Source organism: Meleagris gallopavo, chromosome 2, assembly GCF_000146605.3.
Source record: "Meleagris gallopavo isolate NT-WF06-2002-E0010 breed Aviagen turkey brand Nicholas breeding stock chromosome 2, Turkey_5.1, whole genome shotgun sequence".
In the NCBI taxonomy this organism is placed as follows: domain Eukaryota; kingdom Metazoa; phylum Chordata; class Aves; order Galliformes; family Phasianidae; genus Meleagris; species Meleagris gallopavo.
Window position 1 is genome coordinate 32,297,864 of NC_015012.2, and position 25,365 is coordinate 32,323,228.

General features: G+C 44.1%; 1 long non-coding RNA gene across 3 annotated transcripts in view; it reads right to left on the reverse strand.

The window, feature by feature from the left end:
* LOC104909638 overlaps positions 1-22,649 on the reverse strand; it is a 42,766-nt gene extending 20,117 nt beyond the window's left edge. For all 3 annotated transcript variants that reach the window (XR_792483.3, XR_792485.3, XR_792484.3), the window contains exons 1-2: positions 22,536-22,649; positions 15,038-15,175 (exon numbers count right to left, since the gene is read on the reverse strand). This is a non-coding gene — a long non-coding RNA (uncharacterized LOC104909638). The remainder of the gene's footprint in view (positions 1-15,037; positions 15,176-22,535) is intronic.
* Between the last annotated feature and the right edge of the window lie 2,716 nt (positions 22,650-25,365).

A 25,365-nucleotide genomic window follows, 5' to 3' on the forward strand; every position in this document is an offset into this window, starting at 1 on the left:
ATACCCTCAATCTTTATCTCTTTCTCCCTCTTTGACAGCTCTCCAACCTGTACTCCCAAGAAGAAGGTTATGATAACAGAGAGGCTGGATAATATCACTACTCTGATGCCCAGAAAGCCTTTGGCATGTTTGCTGAGAGCTCTCTCAGGGCAGATGCAGCCTGGGCTCAGGCAGGCTGAGACATGTGGGAGGCTTCCTGCTGCCTGGAGCTCCAACACAGAGGACCAGGATATTCCATCCTTCATGAGGTCGAGCTTCTCACTCTCCGCAGATAACCTCCAGGGGTGAGACAGGGTGTGGTGCCCAAATCCGTAAACAGCCCACATGCATTTTCAGAAATCCCCTCACCATCCTAGCAGTCCTCCCTAACAACATCTGTCAAGGATATCTGTGCTCCCACATATACACTAAGGCCTCTAGGCAAAGCCAAGCTGGGCTGGCAAAACTTGCTTGAATATTTTGGTATGGTACAGCCAGGGACCTCTGGTTTGGAGGCTTTGTGCTATTGTCTTTCAGCAACTCTTTATAGCACAAACATAAAAGCAGAGAGCAGCTCAACTACTGCTCTCTGCAGAGGAATCAGGAGTGTTTGCAGGCTGCTTTCTCCAGCCTGTCTGATCCAACCCTCCCCTTCACTCCTAACAAAAGAAAGGGCTCACTGGCCCCAGCTGGCTTTCCACTCCAGCCATCTTGCCAGATGTTGGTCATTAGCAGGGACCAGCACAAACCATGCCTGGCCTCTTGAAGAAGCCCCCATGCACTGTCAGTGGGATGTGGCTGTGAACAAGGGTGTGCGTGTGCAAGCCAGCATGCGTTCTTACAAGTGTGTCTCCAGGGGCCACAGTAACATAGCCGCTCCTTTGGCCACGCACCAGAGGTGAAACGTTTTTTCTCACACACGCACGCTCTCAGCTTTTGCTCACCCTTGCCCCCTTGCTGTTTCACGAAGCCCCAGACCCAGCTGATTCAACAGCTGAGCTATCTGGAGGCACAGAGCTGGAGGTCTCCCTCCTCCTCAGCTGCACTCCTGTCGAGCACACAGGCTCCAGCTTCTGACTCTGCTTCCTTTTGTCTGCTGTCCTGTTGCAACTCTTTCCCTCGTCAGCCTCAGAAACAAGGAAAGTCCAGCTCTGATTCATCTGCTGTGGTTCTGAGGAACATGAATCCTCAGCTTTCAGTTTCTGGGGATGGAGTGGGATCTGTTTACTCAGGGATGTAAAATGAAGTCATTTTTTTCCCATTTATGCCAACAGCGGAAAACGATTTCAAAGGGAAAGGAGTGGGCTCAGATCTGGCCTCAGACAAAAGCTGAATGAAATCAGATCAGAATCGAAGTCAAACAAAGATTCTGGGTGGTTTGACCATAACACTGCTAAGTCCAGACCCACGTTCTGTGCCTCCACAATCAGAAAGTCCAGATAACTCTCTGTTATGGGTAGGGCTAAAGCCTATGAATCCCAGTTTCTCCTATGAACTTCTGGCCACCCAAACTCACCCCACTATCACTGTTAGGACAAGATTCCACGAGTCCTGTCCCTGGGGCTTGCTTTTATACATTAGTTCAATTCCTCTTCCAGATCTAGGGAAGCCCTGGAGTCCTGCTCCTGTTCTTTGCTTCACTCTTTGGAAGAGGTCCTATTCCACCCATTGATACAGTAGGGGCTGTGGAGGTGTCTGGGACAAAGCAAAAAACAAGTCTGGCTTCATTCATATACATTACCCCTTAAAAGAAAGGACACAAGATCCTCAGCTCACGTCTAGCTCAATTCTAGGTGGATCTGAGGTCAGGTACATCTCAGATAGATGCAGGAAAAACCTTTGATTCAAACTGAATCTACGATAACGTTACCTCTAACGTGTGGGTAGAGTGTTTTTGCCCTCAAAGCTCTATTTGCTCTCAGGTCTTCACCATTTAGCATCTACATGTGGCAGCACAGCTCCTCAGCAGATGCAGATAGAGGGCATCAGGCACTGGGTGACTTCTTAGGAAATGAGAAGATACTCATTGCCCACCCTGCTTACAGTGCCCACTGCAACTGCAGCTCCCACTGCTCAGCTGCGAGGAGCAGCTCTTGGGAGGCAACAAGCAGAGACCTGTGGCTGATAGCTTCAGCATTTCAACACCTCAGGCACAGTGGGTCAGTGGTCCAGCAGGAGGTCTTAGCTCCCAGACGGGGCTCTGCATGCGACAATAACAACAAAAATTTGTTACTGCAGCCCTTGAAGACACAAGAACGCATGCTGGCTTGCACACGCACACCTTTGCCTACAACTTCATCCCACTGACAGTGCATGGGGGCTTCTCTGAGAGAGCAGAGCCATGGAAAACATATTTATGAAAATCTGTGTTGCTAAGCAGACATGCAGCTGGGATTCACACCAGTTGAAATCTCCTTCGATCCCCCTTGGCTCTGTTCCTAGATATAATGAGTTGTACTTGAGGGAGCACAAAGTCATGACTTCAAGGGTCCTGCTGCCAGATTCATGTCCAAAAGAATAGGAGTGGAGGTGATCCATGATCACGTAACTCCCCAGGACTAGAAATGTCATCACTGACTTCACTGGGTGCATTGCACTGCTCTCCAGAACCCCGTAGAGTGACTCGCTGACATCATTTCTACAGCCAAGTTTGGCAGAGGTGGTTGGGATGAGGCCCTCAACAGCCAGCAGGCCAGGGATGGTCTGCATGGTTTCCACATCTGTTAGTTGTTTCTCAGGACTTTGTCATAGCTGCTTAAAAGCCTCAAGTGCTCTCTTTAGCTCACCGGTGCAACAACCGTGACTGCTGCTTTGCACGCAATTTCAGCAGATCTGTCGCAAGACGCCCAGGCTAATTGGGCAACCAACTGGAAATCCTTTAGCTGTTTCTGCTAAAGGCAAAGAGAGATTAAATGTGACCTCCACCTAGAGGACTGCCTTTTTGTTGAATTGGCTATTAAATATAAGGTTTTGTCTGATGCTGAAACACTTTCAATGAACCACAGCAGTATTTTCGACTGGAGACGCATCTGTGCTTCTCCAAATGTACCCAGGCAGTGGGCAAGTGGGACATACAGGCACATGGCAAGAGAGAGGGAGAGGGGAAGGGGAGAGGAAGAGGAAGAGGAACAGCTACATAAGCACAACAGCAGAATGCCGCTCTAAAAAGGATTGGAAGAGAAGAAATAAAGTTTGCTATTGTTAATTAATATAATTACATCCTAGCAGTTGCAGCCCCAGCATCTATAAAACAGACTGTGTGTCACAAGAAGCATCCTTCCAGAAACATAAAAGAATTTCTCCTGGAACTACCATGTGCCATTGGGTTCAGCAAGGGAAAGTGCCAACTCTTCAGTCACAGAATTTTCTGCCTCGCGCTTCAATGACTCCGAAGATATCTTTTTAGCATCTATTCATTTCTTCTTTCCCTTTTCATCATATTTTTACTATTAGCTATGGATAGTCAGGCAGAAAATATTGCACAGTCTGATTTCCGTTACTTACTGTATCAAACTAAGACTCCTATATGGCTTTTCACTTGCATATACTAGTAGGCAAAATGATAACTTTCTGGTATGGTTTCTATCTGAGATGCAGCTGGTGCAAGATGATTTCTAGTCCAGGCAGTGTTCTGGAAAGGAGGCTGACATGCTTCTGCTAGATCTAATCCAGTATTTCTCAGTAAGATTTTTTTCCCCCATAATGAAAAAAATCAACTTACTGGAAATGAACCTTTCTGTGGAAATTTTCCAATGCTAACAGATCATACAGATCAAACTCAAGGGATGGGGGGAGACCCAGATTCAAGATCTGCATCAAATGGATTAGAGAGCCTCATTCATTACACTGCCACGGTTCCTCTGACAGAATGAGACCTGTGCTCAAATCCCTTGCCTAAAACATACTGAATCACTTACACTACATGTCTCTTGGACAGAGAGAGAGCAACTCTATACAGCAACATGAAGGATGAGGAAAATGTCCAGAATGCCAGAGACATGGTCCCTGCTACAAGCTAAACAAACATTTAAACAATTCTCACTTAAAGCATCTTCAAAATCCTCTGTGCCACATTACCCACAGTCTTCTGGGCAGCCACTGTGCTCATTGTGGCTCTCATTGCCTGGCGCATCTCAGGTGCTCTTTCACTCATGAGACTGAGGACAGCTGGAACTTATATAGAGGGAATGGCCTCAAGTTGTGCCAGGGAGGGTTCAGGTTGGATGTTAGGAAAAATTTCTTCTCTGTAAGAGTGGTCAGGTGCTGGAATGGGCTGCCTAGGGAAGCAGTGAAGTCACCATCCCTGGAGATGTTCAAGAAACATTTAGATTTTGTACTGAGAAACGGTTTAATGGGGAACTATTGGTGGAAGGTCGACAGTTGGACAAGATGACCTTAGAGGTCTTTTCCAACCTTGGTGATTCTATGATAAATCCAGTTGTTAAAGAGCTGAAGCAAAGAACTGAGCTCCTGCAGAGTGCCATTACAAGGACATTGTGAGCCTATCCAACATCTCTTGTGATTGGAGTTGACTACCCTTGTAATGGCACCCTGCAGAAGATCAGTTAAGCAGTCAATGAGTCTCCTCATTGCTGAGAAAACAGTGGGACCTAAATCACCCAAGTTCCCATTGGCAACCCAAAAGAGAAGCTAATTTCAGGTGCTTTGGGCTGCTGGAAGCACTAGTATGAGTAATTTAGAACCATCTAAATGCAGGCAGCTATCAGATGAGAGGGATCTTGCCCCTTCCTTCTAAGGAAGGTCTTGGCCATGGGTTTCCACCATCTTCATCCAGCCAAAACTGGTGACTAACACCAGTCTCCCCATCCAGCTGCCAGCACCTTCACTGCTGTTTGCACAACCATTTCTCAGCCTGAGCAACAAGCGTTCTGTTCCATGAAGGGCAGCACCATTGCTGGTGACAAAACAAGGGAAGAAGGGTGAATGAAGGGTGAATGAAGGCATCACCTGCCCATTTAGTGGACATACAGGATCAGGTCTACTTCAGCCAATCTGCACTGCAAACCCAGATTTCTCCACACATTAACAATGTTCTCCTGAAGAGTCCCTATAAATAGCACCCAAGATGTGTCACTGAGTAGGCACAAGCAAGTATTTTGCTTCTTCCTCTCCAAAGGACCCATTGCCTAAGCATGGCCCTAAAAAAAGGGCATCTCCAGGAAGACTGCAAAATAAGACAGAATGAAACAAAAGCTACATTGCACACCCACTCCTCTTCAGCAGGAAGTACACGGTCCACAAGCCACATCCTGGCTGTTCAGCCCTCAGCACTCCATATCAGGAGCACAGGCCCTCTACAAACCACACTGCACCACTACTAATGCAGAGTAACACTGACTCCCAGCCAGCAACAACAGCCCTACAGGCCAGGAACTGCATAACCCCTGAGTTTCCCTAGACTGTCGTAAGGAAGTACCAACAATGGAGGACAGGCCTTCTGCCCTTATTTTCTACAGACCATGCTGATGGGGCTGTCTCCTCACACATAAGAAGCCACCTTTGGAGCTGGGCACCAGCTGTGAATTTGTTTTGCAGGGGGTAGCTCATTCAAACTCACACTTCTGCCATCCTGTGGGAAACCTGGCAACCAGAAAAGCTTTGCAAGCTACTCCCAGCTGCTTTCTGAAGGAAGCAATTCCCAGCTGCTAGTTTGTTGCTGCAGGCTAAGGAAGGGTACACCTTCACAGCACTCCTGCTCTTTCCACTTTGCCAGCACCTCTTACTGCTCTGTTCAGAGGCAACAGCTCCGGCACTGCAGGACCTTCCAGCTACAGAACAGCTCTGGGTAAAGAAGCTGCCCCTGGCCCTGCCTTCCTAGCCTGCCCCATCCCACTCCAAAAGCCCTGCTGGCAGTGTGCCTCCTGGCTCCTGAGAAAGCAACCCCTCAGGGGCTGCTCCTAATTGGTGGTTTCCTCCTCCTCTTATGTTGTTGTATTTTGCTCCCTCGCTCATATTTTGTAAGGCTGGTTTTCAACAGGCTGCAAAGGCTGCCAGATCTCACTCTACCTTCAGGCTACTACCACTTGGGGAAAAAGTCCTGCCTTCAAACCAAGCCAGCTGTGGCTTTGTGCCTACACGTAGACAGGTCCAGTGGCCCCAGCCATAAGGGCTCCAAGGTCTAAGGCATCAGGCCTGCAATCATCTGGAAAACACCTCAGCTGATGGGCACAGTAGCCCAAAGAAGGCAATCAAGAAATGATTTCCCATGTGTGCTCTCATGAGATCTGCAAAGCCATGGCATGGTACACATGTTAAGCAGGCAAGGTCAACACGCTGCCCAGACCCTGGGTATCCTGGTCTAGTATTAGATATGGGGGTTGGCAGCCCTGCCTGTGGCAGGAGGGTTGGATCTTGATGATCCTTGTGGTCCCTTCCAATCCAAGCCATCCTATGATTTTACGATGGTCTCCACAGACTGTAAGCAGCCTGAGTGTTACCCACATGTCACTACTACACTCTCCTTCAGGGAACTGAGGAACTTGAAGATAGCACTTCCTGAAGTGCAGATAGATTTTGTTGCCATATGCCCCAGCTGCTGAGGAAGGAACGACTGGACACAGGTAATTTGCCAGGAAATGGCAGACACACTGAGGAGCTTTCTGCTTCCACCAGTGAGCCAGGCACAGAAAACAGGGGCTGGCAGATGCTCTCCTCCTGCTGCCTTGGTAACGTGTGCTTGTCCCGCCCCTGACAACCTGACTGGCCTTCCCTGAAAGCCAGGACACCACTCTTCCAAGGTGGTTTTGGCTCATTTCTTCCTATGCAGGGTCTTGTGAGTGCTCTCGGCAGCAGAATCAACATGCTGACACTGAACATCCACCTCAGGACAGTGGCAGCTGAGCCAGGCAGCATCCTTCTCCTTGCCATGACAGCGAGCCCTTACTTTGGCAGGGCTGTAAGTGCAGAAGGGCTGGTGTCCATCCCCACGTCTGCACAGCCAGATTCTGTGCCCAGGGAGCAGGCAGGGAAAGAGGCACATGGCTATGGTTGATCAAAGCCACAAGCTGTCCTCTGAGAGGAACCCCTGGCTGAACTCTGCGGTGGCAGCTGCAGTCCCTGTCCCCACAGGCAGATTGTGGTGAGAAGGAAGCTGAAAAAGCCTCACGCAAGTACAGACAAAATCTTCCTGCCGCCTTCCCTCCAGCATAGTGGCTCCCTTGTAAGCTGCTCAGCACCTCATCTCCAATTCCCCGCCAGCTCCTGGGCCTGAGCAAATCCACAAGGTACCAAACCTCACCTGCCCTGTCCTGGGATCCAAAGCAGGCAGCCTCCCTCCTCCCTACTCCCACCCTTTGCCCTCATCACGGTCACATCACTGCTTGGAGAGGTTTCTCGTCTCTGAGGAGCCCACACACGCTGTGACTACTGAACCCCACACGTGGCTGGCAAGCCATGAGGGGCTGTTTGTGCTCTCGCTCCACTTTGCAGAACTGGCCAACATACCATGAATTACGAGTGTCAGATATCACAGGCAAATCTCCAGCTGGATTTTCCATTCAGTTGGAGCTATTGGTTCAACAAACGGCAGCAAGTGCCTTCAAGTGTAAGAAAGAGGGGTGACTGTCAGAGAAGGGTCAGGGCTTGATCCCCTGCATCCATCCCTCCCTCTCACTCTCTTGTGAGCTGGTGATGGGTTGCTCTGAAGTGCACCGCCTGAATATTCAGGCGGTCTATCTCGCATCTCTGATCCTTTGATGCTATTTGCATACAAATGTCATCGGAGATAAGGAGCAAAGGAGGGAGACAGAGACAGGATTGTTTCTAGAGAGAACGGGTGCGCTCTCTGCTTTCCCATGAAGAATTGGAGGTCTGAGTCCTTTCGAAGCTCTCGGCCTTGCTGTGCTGAGGGGCCAAGCCCACCACCAAGCCCAGGCACCAGGGCACCAGAGCACCCAATTCACAGAGCACATCCGACCCTGTGAACAGCAGAGAATGAGAGCGGCCATTGAGATGAGAGTGTATTTCACTGTGAGTTACTACAAATCACTGTATGCTTTACAACAGAATGTAGAGGTTTCAGTTGAAATTGTGGTTTTCAGGCACAAATGTGCACACCATTTATAGTCTAAAGAGAAGCAGATGCTGCTGCAAAAGTTCACAGCAAGGAACAGACCAGAGGCTGTCTCAGTCCCAGCTGAGTGCCTCCGCTATCAGGTAACACAGTTGCTTACATGTGGGGAGGGAAAAACACTGGAGGGAAGCAGCATCTGTACAATAAAGCACATAAAGTACGTGGGAGCCTCAAGCAAGGAGTTTCACTGGTACAAATCCCCAGCATCGCACATTCTTGCAAGCAGAAGACATCATAATGCAAGCATGTGAAATACCTGCAGAGGGAAAGACAGCTGAGTGTTGCTGTTGCCCTTGAACACAAAAGGATAAACTGATATTCCACAAGATGAAGAAGAAACCACTTCAAACTTCATCAAAGTAAATAATTTCCTTCACATCACATGCAATTGGACTAAGCCACCCTTAACAGAAGAAGCTGGGAGGCCAAGATGTGGATGAGGAGAAAAATAAAAAACATAGTAACAACAGCTAACAGCACTTTTGGAAAATAAGTTAAATTTCGTATTGCTGGTCTCAATCCCATCTCTAATGGTTAAGAACCAGAAAGTGATCTCAAGTGTGGAAAAGACTGTTACATCTGCCTACTGCAAAGATCTTGCACCTTCCCTTGAAGCATTTGGCAAATGCATCAAAGACAGCATCAGAACAACAGCACATCAGAGACAGGTTCCTGGAATAAATGGATTTTGAGGCTCATCCAGTTTGGCTGTTCCATGGCTCCAGTTTCCAGTGTCAAGATTGCAATCTCCATACTTGTATATACAAAGTTCTTGCAGACCCCAGTGAAGCAAAGCCAGCTGAAGTAGCACAGTGCTTGTGACAGGTTGTGGATCTCATTATGCTGTTGCTGTTTTTCCTTAAAGCTCCAGATCCTGATGACAGATGATTAGGTGAAAACACGTTTTCCACATAGTCCTCTTCGTTGTGGGGAAAACTAAATATGATTCAAAGGCAACCTTAAGACTCAGAAATCAAGAAGCAAGGAGAAAAATGCAGCATAAAAGCTTCCAGTTTTAAAGTTATCACAGATTTTCATGCTCCAGCTTAAGATGTCTGGAACTTTGGGGCTTAAAATACTGAATTTGAGGCAATATGAAATGCTTTGAGCTCCCTCACATCTCAGTTCTTGCTAGCTTCTCTCAGTTGCAAGATTTCTGCTCAGCAATTCTTCAGAATCCCTCACTTGTGGGGTCTGCCTCCCCCCATGCTGCCAGCTTTCTGGACTGGACTTCCTCAGACATCTTACTCAAGTCACTGTTGTTCCTAAAGCTCTGGCTGAAGGACTCACTTTATACAAAAACATGCAACTTACAAGGGAAAGTTGCTACACTCCAAAGCAGACAGAAAAAGCTAGTAATGGAGCCTAAATGTAACCCCAAAGCCCAATATTCCAGGTCGAATGAAAACACCACCATCATTTATGATTTGAGAGATTTGTGTCCTGTGTCATGCATCTGAACTGCTGGCAACATCGCTTTCCACGCTCCTCAGATTTGAACAGGTGCCCCTTGACAGCTTGCTCTCCTATGCCCTCCCAGCTTTTCACCACTACTTCCTTCTTGAGGGCTAAAATGGACTCCACAGTGATAATGAAAACAGGACTTTGTTGTTCAGTTCCTTCCCTCACAAACTGGAGATCTGGCTAGGGCTGGCTCCAGCTTAGACACCAATGGCACGTCCTCAGCATAGCCTGGACATCAGCCCAGCAAATGTCACTGTGGAGCATGGTTTCCCCCCTCCCTGAGCCTTAACTCCCAGCCCTACTGCCTTTCTCCTCCCTTTTCCCAAGGCAGAACATCTCCTGGTGCCAGGGAGAGTCAGCAACTCCCCTTTTCCTCCTCTGTTTTGTTCTTGACTCCTAAATCAGATGGGTGGAGGGTTACCAGGAGACAACCTGGCAAAGATTATGCCCAGTTTCCTCGATCTCCGGTAATTTGCCTCCTATTTGTATAGCACAGCACACTGTCGAGGCTGGGCTTTCAGAGCCCCAGAAAATTCCCAGCTGAAGTCAGAGGGATTTGGACCTGAGAGTGAAGGCATTAACAGTTTGCAGGGGAAGTAAGTCAGTCTCAGACCTCGGCTCTGACTTGGCTTTAGTGTGCAGTGTGAACATACCCACGTACTACACAGTCTTGTCCTGGAGCCAGTATCTTAGGGCAGCATCTGGAAAGTGAAAGTAGCTACCTCCTAACTGTGTAACCTGCTTGGCAAGGGGTTTCCAGCCTGTCCCTCGGCCTGCTGCACAGGTGTGTGAGATTTGCATGTGGTGCAGCATACAGGCAGAGCTGAGGTCCCTTCCAACCCCTACAGTTATGTGATTCTGTGATTCCAGGGAAGGCGTGCTTTCCAGCTCTTTCCTATGCCAGTATTGCTGCCACCTGGAGATGAGAGGAATGAAGGCCTCCCAGCTGTTTCGCTACCTTTGTCCTTCTGCCTTTTCTCAGACACAAAGCACTCTCTTTTACTGCAGTTGAAGGGATCAAGCTGGCACCCCCCAGCTCTCTGGTTACCCTGTTGCAAGCCTAGCTCTGAGAAACACGGGCCCCTTCTGCTCCTTGGTGAAAACACTGCTGGCCACTATGGGAGGCTTTGGCTGAGATACATAACCCTGCACATTTGGGGAGGAGGCAACTTGCCTGTGCTTTCCTGTCCTTACTAGTTCAGAATTTCAGCTACAGAAATACACGAATGAATGCACGCCTGTGTGTTTGGCAGAGCTGTGCACATAAAGAAGAAGGGGCTTTCTGCAAGTATTTTATGGCACTGAGATGGGAGAGAGATGGGAGAGTGAGGGAGCTTATGCACTGCATGTGCACGTGCACATTTTCATGTTGTCTGCACAGTTGTGCATGTATATGTGTATTTCCATATTGTATCTAATAGGCTCTTTGTTTCTCTAGAGAAGAAGGAAAAGGAAATCCGCATGTAATGAATCCATTTATTTTATGGAGCTCCCCTGGAGAGGGGCAGGGAGCACAATTTATGCAAAAAAACAGGCAGCTGCTGTTGGGAGGGGTACACCAATCTGGTTTTGATTTTCATTCGTAAGTGGAGGTGGCCACACAAGCCAAGGCCTCGTAAACTCCCTGTAGAGAAGAGTGGCCCGTTGGTGTGAGGCTGTCAGAGCCTATCTGGCCATTAGTATCGAGTCACTCGCCTCTGTATCTGACTAATTCCCGCCCCGTTGTTCTGCCTTCCCAGGATGCGTTTCCCTGTGCTGTGGCCTCCCATTAGAAGACAGAGGCAGAGCTGTACTGGGGTATAGACTGAAATCTTTGTGTTGAAGGGTAAAATGCCCTTTACAGAGCTGTTTATGTCACAGAGTATACTACAAAAACAACAACTACGTGAATTGTGAGTTACAGTCCAGTTTCTCTCTGCCATTTATAAGAAGACAGGGAGTGAGATGGTATGGAAAAATTCCTGGGCTAGCGGAAATGGCAAGAGACACTGAGACAAGACACCACGCATCTGCCTTTTTTCCATCCCTGCCATTTTGCAAAACTCAGTGCATGCCATCTGGGCATTTGTTGGTGCAAAGGAACACTGGAGATTTTCATAGTGGGAAACACGTCTCAACAGTTGCAGTGCTTTCAGCAGAATTCTATTTTATTATCTGATTTTTCATCAGATTAAGAGTCCATCAAATTTATCCACCAGTAGCACGAGAAAAAATTAACCTTAGCTTCTTCTAACTCACACTATGACTGTCCCACATTACAAAAACACATGGCTTTCTGATGATCTCCACCAGCTGCCTGTGCCAGGCCAGAGCTCACGTGCCAGTAAGAATCTAGCTCAAAATCTCATTCAGTGTCTGTATTTCACCTTGTGCATGCCCAGTAGAGGTAGGCAGGTAAGTGGGCAGACAGATATATCAATTCAGGAAACTGAAAATGAAAACTGGTCCCCAAACTACCCTCACAGAATAGCAGCAGTTACTTACTGCACAAGGTGAATCAATTTTTGTTACTCTCTGTAACTCAGATGTTTTACATTTTCTTTCCTTGTAGATAAATATAGGTATGTTTAGTAGCCAGCAAAGGATATTTAGAATTTGAGGAGTGTTGAACTCTCCATCCCATGGACATTTTCATTTCCATTTATTAAACGCACATTTCAAGTCATACACAGAGGCTGAACATGTTATGAAATCTTGACTGAATGGTAGGGTGAACATCTTAGGAAATCTTGGTTGAATGCTGGTGTATCTGTTAGATTTTGTCACTGGTCCTTTCTGCTCTTGCTTGTGCAATGTTTCATTTTAACGTGTTCATACAGACCAACAGGGAAGAAAGGCACAATTACACCCCATAACTGGTCACGTCCCTGAGGCACTCAAAGACTAAGGTTTGTCACACATTGCAGAGCTCGTCCAGCCAAGGGCTAGAGGGCTGCTGATGTACCCATGCCAGCAAAAAGCCTCATGTAGATGCATTTAAACTGGTGCAACCCTATACTGTCTTCTTTTTTGTCACTGCCTAAATAAAGGGAAGAGACCTATGCAGGGAAGAGAGGAGACAATAAACAGTACCCAGTCCAGCAAAAGACACCTCTAGACGTACAGACCATATTTCCACTAGGTGGCTGTGCCAATGTAGCAATACTTTTGATTATTTGGTAACTACTCTACACTACTATTTCTCAAGAAGAGCCACATACATCGTATGCAGGTGCTCCATACTTCATGAGTGGCCAGAATGCAAAAGCTTATTTTTGCTATTATGTTGGACTTTGACTTTTGCTTCTAAAAATGTATAATTTGATCAGCAAAAGAAAAACATGTTGGAAAAAAGTTTATGGCTTACCAAGGTCATACAACTAATCTGTGACAAAGCACAAAACTGAATATAGGTGTCCTGCATTTCCAGCTACTCATCTAAGAACATGGATAAGATGTTGCATTTGAAACAGGACAGTCTCAAAGAATCCCAAGAAAATTTATGCCATCATCAAGATTTATCAATCCAGGAAACAGAAAGCAAAATAATCCTGGAAGAAAGGGTGAACTGCCTTGATAGATGCAGAGTTAGTACTGTATGCTCACCTATGTTACTGCATGGCTGCAGACATAGCTGAATATGCCATAACACAGAACTACATACATTAGCATGTCATGCTATTATATGGCACTCCTACAAATGCACAGTTCTGAGAACAAGGACAGGGATTTGTTTTCTGCAGTATCTCTGAAGATCATAGAATCATGGAATTGTTTGAGTTGGAGGGGACTCATATGCACTCCTCAGTAATGAACAAGGACATCTACAGATAGATCAGAGACCCATGCAGTCTGACTCTGGATGTCTCCAAGGACAGGACATCCACTGCATCTCTGGGCAACCTGTGCCAGTGCCTCACCACCTTTAATGTAAAAGAATTCCTTATGTCCAATCTAAATAAATCCCCTTTTAGTTTGAAATCATTCCCTCTTGTCCCACCACAACCAACTCCACTAAAGAGTCTGTCCCCAGTGAAAGCCAACATGAATCAACATGGTCAGTTTGTCAGGAGGAGAATGTTCGAAGCAAAATCTCTGCTCTAAGGTTACTGACTCTGAACAGAACATCAAGAGATCCTAGGCAGACTGGTATCACTGGCCTCAGTGACACAAACTTCCTCATCCCCTAGGCCTCTCTCTGGTTTTCCAGAACTGGCGATCAGCACAACCCCATGCTGCAGCCACTTGTATACAGAACTATCCTTACAAAGAGCTATTTCTTTCTCAAAGGGCCAATAATATAGTCCAAAAGAGGACACTCAGAACCATACTGCACTTTGGAGATGAGCCCAGCAGCACTTTCAGAATCACATGCACTTTCCCCGCCTTTCTCAAGCCCTTGGCAAAATGGAGATTCAAAGCAACCGCTTTGATTAAATGCTTATGGCTACTTAAGCATCTGACTGCCATGCATGGCCCACCTGGCAAGGCAGGCACACCTCCCCCAAGCCCACACTGGGGCCGTAACACTTACAGGCTGTGTAGGCTGCTCTGCTTCAGGGCTGAGGAGCCTGCCACATTCCCCTCCAGCCGTGTCGTCGGCAGCGTCATGCTGACAGGTTCGAGCCGTGCAGAGAGGGTTGTTTTTATAACCTGCTCTCTTTTAACAAAACTTTCCCAAGCTTATTCCTCCCCATTATAGTCAAGATCACCTACTGCTCAGGAGGATTCAGATTCTTAAAGGGAAATTGCAGGAATACAGGAAAGATTGATACATAGTGGCATCCAAGGAAGAAAAATACACCTTAGAACCAACCAGTTATTCCAAATACTGAGCTCTGCAACATCTTTCATTTCCGACTGGCAAGTCCCCTCTTTTCTCTATTGTTCCCGGTTCCACCATAACAAACTCTTCAGATGCTCCTCATGCTGACCTGTAGCTCTTCTACTCTTCCAGTCCCGGAACCAAACATTTTGCCCACCACGTGAATTTGATCCTTGACTAATAATTCAAAATGCCACAATGCTATACTAGACTACACATCACACCTCAGCTCTGTCATTCTCAATAAAATTGGTAAGCACATGTAATCACAGGATGGTTGGGGTTGAAAGGAACCTCTGGAGGCTATCTAGTCCAACCTCCCTGCTCAAGAAGGGCCACCTACAGCAATTTAACTAGGGCTATGTCCAGACAGCTTCTGAACATCTCTAAAGAGGAGGACTCCACAGCCTCTCTGGGCAACCTGTATTATTGCTCCTTTATTCTGTTAGCAAAAAAAAGCACTTCCTAATGTTCAGAAGGAGCCTCCTGTGTTTCAGTTTGTGCTCATTGCCTCTTGTGCTCATCTGCCACTGTCTTGTGGCAGTGGGGACCACTGAAAACAGACTGGCTCCGTTCTGTTTACACTCCCCCTTCAGGGTTTTATATTTCTATACATTTCAATTTTGATACATTGATGAAATTCCCCCCTGAGCCCTTTTTTTTCCGAACAGCAGGCTGAACAGTCCCATTTGACTCACTTCTTCCTCTTAAGAGAGAAGTTTCGGATCCTTCATCATCTTCATGGTCCTTTGCTGGACTCTCCACTACATCCATGTCATCCTTGTAAAACTCTGGAGCTTTTACTGAGCTGTCAGCAGTGATGCTTAACTCTTTTCCTTAAGAGAAAGAATTCAATTAGAGCACTTCAAGATGGCTAAGCAAATGAGTTTTCTCCCAAGCATGCATTAACTTTTAGCATTCTACAAGGAACTTTGTTTGCCATTGAGATGCTTTTTCAGTAAGCGTAGCTGGGTCTCTCTAAACTTCCTCACAGTCTTTCTTTTTCTTGACCAAACTAAATTTGGCCAGTGCTCACATGCTACTATTTAAATCCCCTGCAGTGCAAATGAAAAAAACATGCTATAACAGGATTCTAAACAATGCCATTTGTTTTTTGTCTCAAAATTTTTGTATTGAATTTCATGCTCTTGAATCCACAGCCCTGGAGAACAAAGTCCCCTTCCAACCCAAAAAGAACTGAAAAAGCATGACAAGAACAAGTTTCTTCAGTGCACTAGGGGATCAACTTTTATGTTCCCTAGCGAGTTTAGATTCTGAGAAGTATTTAGTCCATAACTTCTTTGAGTAAACCATCATTGAGAGCAATGAAAGTCCAATGTCTTTTTGAGACAGCAATACTCTTGCCCACTAGGAGTGAGACTACAAAAAAACTTTTTTCACACATGTACTGCCAAAGAGCTGTCAAATGGGAACAGCTTATTGTGAAATGTTTTTGTCATGAGAATGAATGTTCACCCAAGACAAAACAAAACCTATCAACCTCTCTGACTTTAAAAACAAAAAGCCCTCTGGACGAGTGTTTAAAAGTTGTTCACCACCCTCAGTTGGCTTGTGATTCAGGATCCAGCAAAGTTCAAGAGCTGCTGCCCAGTAGGGCAGGGAATGAGATCCCAAACAGGTGTGGACCAGGTGTGAAAAAGAAGAAGGTTAACACACCCCATCCATCACAGGTCAGCACATCTGTAAAAACGGAAATAAATATTAACTCAAGGCAAACTCTTGTCTGGAGATGAGCAGAATTCTCCCCAGTGGCAACTAAAGAATATCATGTGGTGAGGACTGCAGCTGAGCTGATTTACTGCTAAACTGCACTTGTATGGCTGCAAGAGGCACTCATTCCCTCACTGCTGAATTGCTTCTTCTCTGTATTAGAGACAAAGAGGCCTAGTGCTCTTCTGAATATCTCTCAGCTTCATTTTTCCAATTGCAAACCAATGGTTTGAAGCTTCACTGTCTTGCCAGACTCATAAAAAGACGTTATCAGATGCTAGCCAAATTGTGAAGAACAGCATGTTTTATGAAAACCCAATTAAACTCTGGCCATCAGTATCTCACTTTCATCTCTACCAAGCATTGTCTCAGCTTTCTTGTTGTATGCCAAGCTTATATTCTTCTCTGATTCGGTCAGTGACATTAGAATTAACAGTTTCATTTTGTTTTGATGTTTTTTGGGGGAAAGAAGGCAGAGTCCTTATTGTTTATATTCTAGGTCTGCAGGATACCAGAAATAAGTATTTTCAGGGTCAGGAGGGGAGTCTTCTTCCATAACTAAGCTATGAAAAAGGGAATTGTTTGTCATTAACATTCATACAAGCACACACTGAATGTCATTCTCTGAAAGAACCGATAAATAAAATAGAAATGCAGTACAAAGAGAAATGCTGCCTGGTGATAACTTCAGAAATGCAGATCAGTGGAATAGCTCTTTAAGCTGAGCAACATAACAGAGGCCCATATGAGTCCCTATGGTCCCAAGTACCAGGTAAAGTGAACAGTGTCACAGAAATACCTCCATTCCCTTCTTTCCACAGAGGAATTTCCCTTCTTGTTGTCTCTAAACACTTAAGTTTCCAGCTGACTGTGATTCATTTTAAGAACTCATAAATGCAGGGAGCATACTGTGTTTTCACCTGACTGGCAGAAAGGACAGCTATTATTTTCCATCAGCTTTCAACCCTCTTCCAAGCCATTGATTAACAAAAGCAACAAATTACCCTGGATACTCAAGCAAGGGTCACTAAAAATACAACAAAATGCAGAGCAGAATTAGGGATGAAGTAAAACTGTTTTTAATAGATCAACAGTCATCACCTAAAACTCCACTTCAGCCCATCTGATCTTTTTTTCCAACAAACCAATCTGGGAAGCAAACTTGCTGATGGTGTAAACAAAACAAACGAGATGTCCTCCTGTCTTGTCATTATCATTCTTCTGTTGTTTTCTATCTTCGTGAAAGACTATCTGCTATTGTCTGCTATTCACTGTCTTTTTAGTGTAAGTCATAAAATGCAGTGTGAAGGGCAGTCTCTGCTTTTATTTGTCATATCTGAGATTTGTCACGCTGAACAGTATCTGAAAACACAAATATATATTTATATACACATATATATGTTCTCTCTAGGTTTGCAGAGTGCAAAGATTCAGACAACTGAGTTATCTTGATAAGACAAATCTGTCAGGACTCAGAGCAGCAGCAATCATAGGTGTGGACAAGTGGTGCCACATTCTAAATTTTTTACCAGCTGGAAAAGAGCAGCATCACAAATACCAGTCTGAGAACCACATCAACAGCATAGTTGCCTAAATGAGCACTCTTCTCAGAAATAGCCAGAGGAGTTTGATGACTGAAAGCCTCCAGAAGCAAAGGGCTTTCAGGCAAATCCAGCTGATATATTTGTTATATGGTGCCAACATAATTTCCCTTAATGGCTAGAGAAAAAGGGGAGCACGAAAAGGGTCAGTTGGGAATGTTACGTTATGTGGGGGAGGGGGAGCAAAGAAAAGGCAAAACTAGCTGAGAACAGGCTCCATCTAAATTGCATGCAGACCTCACACAAAGCACAGAGAATTGGTCAGTAGATTGAAGCCATCTGGCTGGAGGAGCCATAAGAGGAAAACCCTGCTGGAGATCTCTCCATCACGTCCCATCATGGTCCAAGATCAGAGCACAACATGGGCTTCCCCCGTTCCAAACTCATGGAGTTAAAAACAGGAAGAAAAGCAAGAGGAGGACTGCAAAGTTTGTCATTCTGGCAGAGCCTCTACTCACAAAGTATAGATCCAGCTAGCACTCTCTATTGCGAACAATTTCAGTCCTGACTCATATTTAACCAAAAAAAAAAAAGAAAAAAAGAAAGAAAGCCTAGGTGTTTGACTCCTGACTGAAACAGGCTGCAGTGCCTGCCCAGTGCAGCTTCATGTAAATTTTAACCCGAGTGATCAGAACCTGTGCTTGAGGATCCTCCCATGCTCTGGAGCACATGCTGGGAACACAGAGTATACGTATGTCCACAGTAAACACTCAGTGAAGCAACACATCAGTTTGCTGAAAGTTTGGGCATCACTCATTTTGCCTACGCTGTTCCAAGGCCTATCTGGTAAACCTTGGGCTTTGGCTGCAACAAGGGAGAAACTGAGTCAAGGCTACACATGCTACAACCAACAGCACAAAACACGGATGCAGACAGCTGGTTCAGGCTTTCAAGACTCCCCAGTGAAAAATTACTACAGGGTTGTTCTCATATGAATGAACCAGAGAACTCCTGGTCTTCTACTGCCCATCCTCACCATGTACAAACTTCTCTGTTGTTGAAATCAAACTGAGTATTTGTTATAGCTCTGTCTGGAAATGCCTGAAGACACAACCATTGTTTTAGGGCCCTGATAAACCTTCTGTCTTTATTTAACACAAATTAGGATTGCTTGCATTTCAGGTATCTGAGGAGTCAATATTGGTCTTTATGCCAACCTTGCCTTAACAAATTCAATATTTTTCATTGCGTTTTTCTGAAGGCCCTCCTTCACCTGGCTTGGGAGAAGAAAAAAAAAAGAAAAAGAAAAGCCCACACAACATCTGGAAAAATTAAAGCTTTGGACTGTTGCCGGTCTGATGTCTATGGTGTTGTTAAAGTTTTTCTTCTGATTCTTCCATGCAACCCAAATATTAATTTCCAGAGATCAAATCTCAAGCAGCTCAGTTATTTTCCATCATTTTGACTTACTTGCCTATATGGAACATTCCCAAAATGTCAAAAGCCACTGATATTTTTTAAACACTGAATATCTCAGAACTTGTCATTTCTGTATCAGAAGTGAATTTCATTGAACCTAAAGGCTTTTCCCTCTAATCAATGTCTTCACCTACATATTTCAACTGGTATCAGTAATGCCACAGATACTGGGTATGAGAATAGAAGCATCTAAAATATTTAAGGAGAGAGGCAGGTAGTGGAAGAAACAGAACTGAAACGATATTGGCAGAAGGAGTTAGATTCATTTTCCCAGTGGATTTTTTTGTTTATGCTAAGCCTGAAGTATTGGAAGGAAACATAATAAAATTATTACTTGGTTATTTTGCTTTGAAAAATAACTATATCCACTGGGAAAAGATGGAAACCTTAAAAATATAAACATGTTATTTCCAAGTGAGTTGCTCATTTTCCTGCTAGAGTACCATCATTTCGCTCTATACTCCTGTTCTCTTTGCAGCTTTTCCTTCTTTCCAGCCAACTTTTCATCCCCCTCCAGACTTCAAATTATTAATTTCTGTCCCAATATCATTCTCTCCTACCTCCTCAAGTCTGTTTCAGAAGGTAGTTCCCAGTAGATGGACACAAGAAATAGGGGTTAGCTGTTCATTTGTGAAATGGATAGGTTCTGCAGGCTGACAAGGATTTGGCTACTCTCAACCAGGACACCTGATTCACATGCAAGAGATGAACCCTGCAGCAGCCTCTGATCTCTAACAGGCTTTGACACTGGACGATCTTCAGAGAGGTCCTTGTATCCCAGCGGCTCTGACTAGTTGAGTAATGATGAACTGAAGTCTTGGTGCAACATGACTGTTCATTATTCCCTTCTTTTACTCACACCTGGGGGAGGCACTTTTGCAGGTTCTTGGATTTTCTGGGTTTTTGTTTGTTTTTGTTAGTTTCGTTAGTTTTGTTTCCTTCTGTTTTTTCAATCAGTAGCTTCATTTGAATTATTTGAGCTATTTTTATCTAACTATAAAATGCGATATTTCTAAGTATTAACTACCTGAAAGGACAAACCGGTGAATGTCTTACTCCTTACAGCTGGGTGGCTCCACTTCTGAGGATTTGTAGCAATTAATAAGCATGTGTGGCTAACAAGCCATTTTGAAGAGCTCACTAAATTTCCTCATTTAAAATCTTATATGATCAGTTGTTGTACTTGAACAAATTTATTCCACTTCTGATCACTCAGCATCAACCTACATGCTATCAGAAAAATCCTAGACATTTTGCATCGAGAATGTTTCCCAATTTTTCAAGGGGGAAGGGAGACAGGCCGTTGGACGAAGTGAATGCTGACCTGCAGTGACCCCTTCTGGAAAGCACCAAAAATGTACCATTGGAAACAAACCTGTACTGGTCTGGGGGGCCTGTGTGGGAACTGCGTGACCTACTAGTTTTTTCCATCTCAATTTCTATGACTTTTAATGTTGTTTCACTGGAACGGCCTCAGCCTTCATAAGATATTTGCAAAGTAAAGCTCTGGAGCAGATATACATCTATTAGCATCCAGTGGACAAAAAATGCCTGAAGGACCAGAAAAGTTGCTTTGTTGCTGGAAGCAGAAAGTAGTAATGTGTTATAGTAAATAAGAAAAAAGCAAAACATACTCCATTTTCCAAACAATAACAAAAAGTAGAACACAAATTTGTGTGAAGAAAAAAAAAAAAAAAAGATGTCTTACAGAACACCTACAATGTCTAGTCCTAAAGGAGTTCAAATAAGGGAATACCATTTCTTTGAGAACAGAGCCATAAAATCTTTAGAGGCCATAATCAATTAGGACATACATTTCTCATCTAAAATATGCTACTTCTTTACTTCCGCCCAGCCCCCCCATTTGTGAGCATAGGTTTAATTTTAATTCAAAAGGAAAAGCATTCATTCTTTAATGGTCGGTGACATCCCATTCCATTCCTTAGAAATGCGTGCTTCTATCTAAACTGAACCGCCCTTTGCAATGCTGACAAAACACAGACCATGGCTGAAATTACTTGCAGAAAGCAAGTCATTTTATTTTCTTTTGTATACAGACACAGTACTCAGGATTATTTTTTATTTTACCCCCAAATAGAGGGCTTGATGAAATAAACACATTCAGAAATTATCTGTAAGAAATCAGAAATATGTCAGATTTCCAAACTTGGAAAGAGACAATGGGCTTCAACCCAAATTGGCACCAACTTTATTTGTCTCCTTTGGACAAAAGGGTCTGCATTGCTAATGATTCTAGAAAATACTCGGAAGGCAGAGATAGTTTTCTCTACAAAAAAAACAAATTATTTATGAAAGCAACTGTTTTCCTTCTTTGCATTAAATGATGTGTCACTTAAATTACTTATAAGGGACAGCAGTTGTCTGAAGGCAAGAGAAACAAGTGGAGTTCAATGTTACTTGAACTATCATCATGTTGGTTGCTCCTGTTAGACCAAAACCCACAGTGCTGCTTAAATGTCATCACTGAACATCAAATGACATGGTAAAGCTCTTTAACAGCACCCAGCCCTGTTTCCTTATCTTTACCATGGTTAGCCAGCGCTGCGCTACCAGCTGTTAGTTTCTATCCCATTGAAACAGTCAGCCTTACAGTCTTCCCCTTCACATGAGACAAATAGAGGAAACTGGGTTTAATTTAAGACATTGAATAAATTATCCTGCCAGGTTGTTATAGCCAAACCCCTTCCATTAGGATAAAATTCTCTATATAAAGAAAATCTTAAAAATGTGACATTTCTACAGTGTTTAGCAATGTTCCTTTTTCTCATAAGGAAATTATCCTCAGACTGGATGGCAGTAATTATTTTGTTTGGCTCTTACTTCTAAGCTTTTGGACAAGCTGAAAATCACTCTGCTTCTAGAGGACATTATATAGTGTAATGCAGCAAGAGAGGAATAGTTGTCTTCTGGGATGACCCTGTTTTCATTGCTTGGCATTGAGCACAGCGAGTCTGGTCAGAAGCCCTGCCTTCATTCTGATTACTTCAGAAAAGTCAAGGCGTTGCAAACTTAGAACTGCCACAGAAAGGGATTTCCAGTAATTTTCTCATCTGGTAACCCATTCTACAAACTAAAGAGATGATGATAGCACATGAAGAACCTGCACGATTTTATCGAGGAGAACAAAAACAGAAAATGTAGTCCTTTGAGAGACATTTGCTTTCAAACTGGATTGTAACAAGAAGCAAGTGTAACAAACAAAAGGAAGGTGATGAAAGAACTCCTGAGATAGGATGATCACAGTTCATTTCACATTTTGTTGTATGCTACATTTAGATCACAATTTATATTTTACATCACATTTTAGCTAGAAACTTAGAAAAAATGTACACAGTGTTTTGCATGAGCACTGTAGACCACTGGTACAAGCAAATGGCATCAACACACATTTACTGTCATCAAACAAGCATTTGAAGAAACTCACTGAATGAACTTTGCTATCGGTTATAGATCAACTGAAGACTCAGGAGAACCTCAAAACGGCAGCAGCCCTTCTCTTCACACTGCTCTTTTCCCTCAGGTGATAAGGGCGGGAAACTGCCGCGCCTCAACATGGCGCCCGAGAGCCCGCCTTCCCGCCGGCGGAAGCGGGAGTGACGGCAGTGAGGGCGACGACAAAATGGCGGCACCCGGCCTGCTGCGCGGGGCGTTCAGGCGGCTATTCGCCGGGCTCTGGGGAAGCGGCTGGGTTTCACCACCGGCCAGAACCCTCCGGGAGGGTGAGTGCAGGAGTGGCCGTCGACGAAGGGCTGCTTGGGGGTCGGGGCAGTGCTCCGGGATCGTTCTGTATCGCTCCGGTCCCCGGGCTGCTCTGGTCTCTCACCGCGATGGAACATTACTGTTTCACCACCACCCCACCACCTACTGCTTTTTTTCTTTTTCTTTTTTAGTTTTTATTAAGGAGAAACGAGTCTCATTTTGTTTTCTTGTCTTTTTCTCCTTTATTTTTGTTTTGCGTAGTCGTGGAAGTGACTGAAGGCAACACGACCATAGTAAGTCTCTGTCCCTACTTCTTTCCCACTAGCAGCTCATGCTGTTAATTCTTCTTTCTGCAGAAAGGAATGAGCCGGTTCCAAAAGGGGAGGGTGAGAGGGTCGGCTTTCTCCCCAAACGACATTGCAGCCTGTGAAGGCTAAACAAAGGAAAGAGAGTGTTACAAGTGTAGTTAAGCTGGTTTGGCCACAGCAAGCCTGGGTCGTCACCCTGCTGCTGGTGAGGTGATGGAGGGCTCCAGTCAGAGCTACCTAGACCTCTTGTGTGATAATACGCGATAAAACTGGGAGCCCTGACACTTGACATCATCTCAGCCCCATGGTTAGCACGAGCAGGCATGGTAAAAGTTTGCCTGAGTCCAGAACTGTTCAGTGCCAACTATGTGACACATGTGCTGCTTGCCTTTGATGTGTATTGTGTTTGTTAGTCACAGCAGGTGCCTTAGCGGCTGCTCATGATGTTAAGGTTGCCTTTTGTAATGCGTCCAATGAGAAAAAAAATCAGTGGAAGAGCTGTTGTCAAAAGGAAGACTCTAAATAATCAAAGAATATTGCTTCTGAAAATAAACAGGTTTTGAGGTATTTGATTTAAAAAAAAAAAAAAGACATTTTCTCAGCTACAATATATGAAGGAAAAATGCCAAAGCAGTCGAATTAGCATTTTGCTTGATTAATGCCATCTGATCTGTTGTATTTATCAAGAGAATTATTGATGTTTAGAAAAAGTACTGAAATGAATAAGGATGGGGAGCAAAATTAATTCTTCTGCTCATATTCTGTATGCTAATAACTATATGTGTCTTGAAGACAGACAGTACAGATACTTTGAAGTGTTGAAATATCACTGGGAGAGTAGAGCAGGAATTATATATAAATAAGGATTGAAGGGACTTTTTCTTTCCTTCCTAGTGAAATGGGCAAAAACTGACTGTTTATACACTTAAAAGTCTGAGTTTCCTTTGTATCATCTTTGGATTTGTGGACACTGTCATGTTTGAAACTTGAATGGAGTAGGTTACTTATATTTTATATGTATAACTTTTTACACTAGCAGAGTCTTCTAGGAAAAAAATAAATCTCAACTTCCTGTCTCTTTGTGCATCATGAGGAAGATCTGGATACTTCTGCTGCATAATATGCATCAATAATAATGCATCAACATATGATTCATCCATGCTTATAGATGAGAAAATCTTGTAACAAGTAGTGTAAATTGATCAACTGAAGGGCTGATGCATTTCTCAGCGTATCCTCTGGTCACTCCATTTTTCCTATGAGCTCAACATCAGGTTTTTCTTAATCCATCTGCATGCTTATCTTCCTATGAACTCTTATCTTTAATCAGTATTGAAGGAAGTGTTGTACGTAAGCCAGATGAATGAACCCTAGAGGAATTCAGAATTCATCAGCATACTGAGAACGTCAAGCCTTCGTACTCATTCTTAGTTCTGTAACAGAAGAATAATAACTCAGTGGTTTAACGATATGATAACCCTCAATAATTACCCAAACCTGTGTGTTGAAATTGATGTCAAGAAAAACTGACGTAGCATTCTGATTATAATTTTTCTCATTCACTTTTAAGATGAAAGTACAGTCGAAGTGCAGTCTGAAGCCAAACTGGCAAGAATCAATGAGACTCTGAGGGAGTCAGACATGCTGGCTTCCCCAGAAATCATTTTACCAAAAATGGAAAGTAGATACCTGTATTTTATATATATATATAATTTTATATATAAAAAATATTAATATAAAGCTTTCTGTTAAAACTGTGGGAGAAGAAGTTTTAAGTAAAAATTGAGAGTATTCCTTCTTTTTGAGGTATGGAGATGCTTTAGCCACAAATAACCTACCCATTTGCCATCACTAGGCAAGAAGGATGCTTGGTGTAATATCTTACACCATGGCATTTCAGATGAATATCAGTGTCCCACATACTTAGAGAAAATGTCATGGTTTTTTTCTTACCAGGTTTTCAGACCCAGAACTTGACAATTCAAAATAAAATAGTTCTTTTTTTCCCTTAAAAGCAAAGATATGTTCATCCACAGTATGGGAGGCTTTTATTAGATAGTTGTGATTTCTTTTTAAACTTTGCGTTACTTGAACTATTTGACCCTAGCAGTTGGTGTTCCATATGTGGTTTTAATCTTGACCAGAAATTTTCTTCTTCCAGAACTTATTGAAGAAAAACTGACTTTGTCTTTTCTGTCCATTCAGCTGCAAGTTGATAGCTCTTGCTTCTATTCATATAAGCCCTCA